The sequence below is a fragment of the Apostichopus japonicus genome, chromosome 22 (genome assembly GCF_037975245.1).
Source record: "Apostichopus japonicus isolate 1M-3 chromosome 22, ASM3797524v1, whole genome shotgun sequence".
NCBI classification, from domain to species: domain Eukaryota; kingdom Metazoa; phylum Echinodermata; class Holothuroidea; order Aspidochirotida; family Stichopodidae; genus Apostichopus; species Apostichopus japonicus.
Window position 1 is genome coordinate 9701067 of NC_092582.1, and position 3934 is coordinate 9705000.

The following is a 3934-nucleotide window of genomic DNA, read 5'->3' on the forward strand; positions in this document are numbered from 1 at the left end:
CAAATAAAAGTGACATATCCCATGACCTTTGAACTTTGTCCCAACCCACCCTCCGCTTCCCCTTAGCCCAATATGAAACCTCTCCCGTCGTCTCTTAGCACCTTTGTTGCAATTTATCAGTACAAGCAAAGATCACCAACCTTAAAACTGCGCTATTCAAAAATTGAAGAAAAAAAGTCTTACCCATGCTATCATGACTCAATCCTGTAACTATATAAGATAAAATGAACATTTCTTCTTTTTAAATCAAGCTGTGTCCAAAGAAACATCTCTTATATACTAGACTGGTAAACTCTACCGTGGAAGTAACAACATTAATAATCATAACGATAGAGCGATCCACATTAGTATGAAACATTTTACTTTATTTTCGGTCACAGAATTGTCGTCAATAATTTGTTTGTTGTACATTTGTCAGAAATTTTAGTTTTGATGATGTTGAGGCGGCAAAAAAAAGAAAATTCATGCCGATCCCAGGCTGGTGATCTGAAATCTACATGGATTCAATCTGTTGATGACATCATTTCTAGATTAGTTGGGTAATGAATGTCCTTTGTTTTAAGGGTTATTGACTCCATCAAGAACAAGATAGCATTCCTCCTGTTGAACTTCCGGACATATTAAAATAACAGGAAACACTATTTGTATAGTCGATTCGAAGCGCATTGCTTGGTGTGTGTGCACGGTTGTTTTCCACGTTCACTCCTAATTGGTTCTGAAGTTGAGAAGTTAAGTACCGGAACAACATTAATGAGCTACCACATATATCGGACAACATTATTCATAAAAAACAAGAAATTTAAAATAGCAAATGGTACATTTGAGGCATATTTAGACTACAAATTAGGTCCATAATAATTATGTCCATAATAATCGTACGATTGTGTTAATAACTACTTCTTTTTGAGGTTGTAAGGGAGTGGTAATGGTGTGAAGGGGGGGGGGGTGGAGGTGTACCACCCATACCCTCCGCCCTGGATCCGCTCATGGTATGTAGGCTATATGTCAAATGTACGCAAGACAAAAATGGTTTTAACTTTACGAAACTGATCAAACACCCAGGCATACAATATGCAGAATGTGTTTGGACATAGACAGACTGAGGGGCGATTCTTAAAGGAATGTAATAAACTAGGTTTGGCTGTAAACACAAACGCTTGTTGTTTGCATTGATTGCCACGTCTCGTAGTATATATGCCAGGCGTTACCTAGTGCAACAAACGAAAGTATTGGTTTTAATCACTTAAAAATGTAATTCGAATTTTAAGAGGCAAACACGTGACAAAAATTGTACATATATCAGGCTAATGGTTTTGACACATGTTAAAAGATGCCTTTACGCAAATTTTAGGAAAGAAGGGAGTGGTTGTTATGGTTTTCGAATGCTATTCAACTGTAAAATTGGCTAAATCTGTGGAATGCACCTTTTAGGCAACATTAACGATGACGTCAACGAGTCCTAATGGCAGGCCTAAAATTGATAAATATTAAGCCATTGCTTTCTTCATTCTATAATATCTCAACAAAGCTATGTTCTTCATACATTATATAAACAACAGAGCACTCTTTGGTGGCAATCAACAATATATGTCCTTACATTGGTCTTTTAATGCCTTGTCAAAAATTTGACTTGAGGCCACAAAAGTCTTATGTTTGATGTTGATGCATTAGATTGCATTAGATGAACGGACCTAATGGTCTATATGCATGTGTATAATATCACTATGAAGTACAGCCATTTACTTAATACATTGATGGGCCTCAGATGTGTAAGGGACCATTTCTCCAAAATTTTAAAGTGTTATAGAGATGCAATCTGCACTGATAGCAGTGTTATTACCACTCTATAAAATATCAAACTTAATTTCGTGCCCTAAATCATCCTTTAAGTTGAAAATTATAAAGCAAAACCAAAAGGAAATTTGCTTAAATTTGTAAATACTCTAGTAAGGTATCATTATGTATTTGTACAACGTTGACATTAACCATAAATAGTGAAATACACCTTCGTTGTCACCTTCGAACAGAAAAAAAGAATTTAAGTTGATAATGCAGAATTGCAGCCAAATATCGATTACGTCCCTTTTTGTTCTGCTGGCACGTAAGCGTCTCCGTAGTAGAGCTTTCCACTTCTACATAATATCATTCATTGTTGACAGACATTCCAATCCCTATTGTTTCGTATATATGAATGGAACTTGAACTTTTGAAAGCGATGACTGTCCAAATGAGTGACATATCAAAAGCCATTGAAAGATGATATGCAATATCAGTTTTTTTAGATTATCAATTTCCATACAGAAGATTCCTGTAATGTATTACATAACCAATTAGACTCGTTTTTCGTTATGCACCAAGAAAAGTACAACTGTCACCATTTTTCTGTGTAAAACAGAAGACATTATTATTTGAATATTTAGTAGATGTGAAAGGAAAAAAAAACACACACACAATAACTTTTGAGTTTACTCTAAATATTTCTTTATGGATCATACCCTTTCCCCTCCCTGGCCTATACGCTTCAATACGCTTACACAGAGTAGTTTTCTGCATAAGCTGTCCAGGAAACAGCAACTTTTCGATTACCCATCTGCAGCTCCTTTACTATGAAAGCCTACAAATTTTAATCTTCTAATTTGGGAGAGTGCTGTTCAAGTTATTTTCGTTTCCTTTTTGTAACAGTTGATGTATTATCAGAGAAAATAAACTGATATTTTACTCTCCGTGCTAACATGTATACAGTCAAGCGTCGCTTTCAGATAATGAAATAGAGGGCGTTTTGCATTCGAAGACAAAACTTACAGCATGAATAGAAGCAAACTTCAAGATTCACTCTGAGAATTAGTGTACACATTTTTATCTAACCAGAATGAATAGCTAAGAACTAGCAACCAATTGGCTTTGTAATTCCTTGCCACATAATTTGTTCAATATTCGACAAAACTCTCTGACTCAGTGATTTCCAGTTCTTATGTGTAGCACTCACTGGTAGGCATTAACCTGGTAATTCACTGGTATACCAGCTCTGCCAACAACCACCCGTTTAATAATTGTTATTAATGAATGAGAGTTATGTGCCATTGTTTATTCACTGTGAAATATGTTCACGACGTACCGTCAAAGCCAGGGTCATCTATTGTAAATTACAGAAAGAAATGACCAATTTTGACACCATTTGAGACAACCAGTTGACCACTGGAAGTTCAGAGTGTAAAAACTGATAAGGGCACCACTTCATTCTGTTGAACTCCCCCAACACAAGCGTATCAACTCTTTGAAGCCGAATTTGTTTCCTTGGTGACTCGATGTATTGTCAAAGACTATATACATATTGAGCCCCTTTACAAACCTAAACTGCACTCGTTTTCAATTGGATTGTTGTATACTCACCAAGATAGATCTAAATAACAAGTATGAAATTCAACAAAAATGTACTTTTGGGGTTATCGTGATTAAAATATTTTCAGACTTGAACCTCTGTTGACCTCGTTTGAACTACCCAGAATTGAATGTTTTCTTGTGCTCAATAGGACGGATCCACATACCAAGTATATTAATGTACCATGAAGTTTTTGAGTTACCGTGTTTACAAGCTGGTGTTACACACCTACGCCATCACCCTCGCATATATCAAAGAATATTTACATTTAGCTGAAATAAAGTTGACTGGAGACATGTTTAATATTGACTAAGTTAACTGTTACATTGTTTCTTTGCCGAGCCGCCCAAAGCAAAATCAAACCAGAACCTGCAGAATGCAAACATGCATAGAGGTTTTGACGATTCATTCCACTATATAGACTCCTGTCCTTGTTCACCAGAAATAGCTCTTATAATGTCAATGTCCTGAAACGTTATTTTGATGTACATTTAAACTTGAGCATGATAACCACAGGTCAGTCTACTCTACGTGGCAATACACACCCACCAAAAA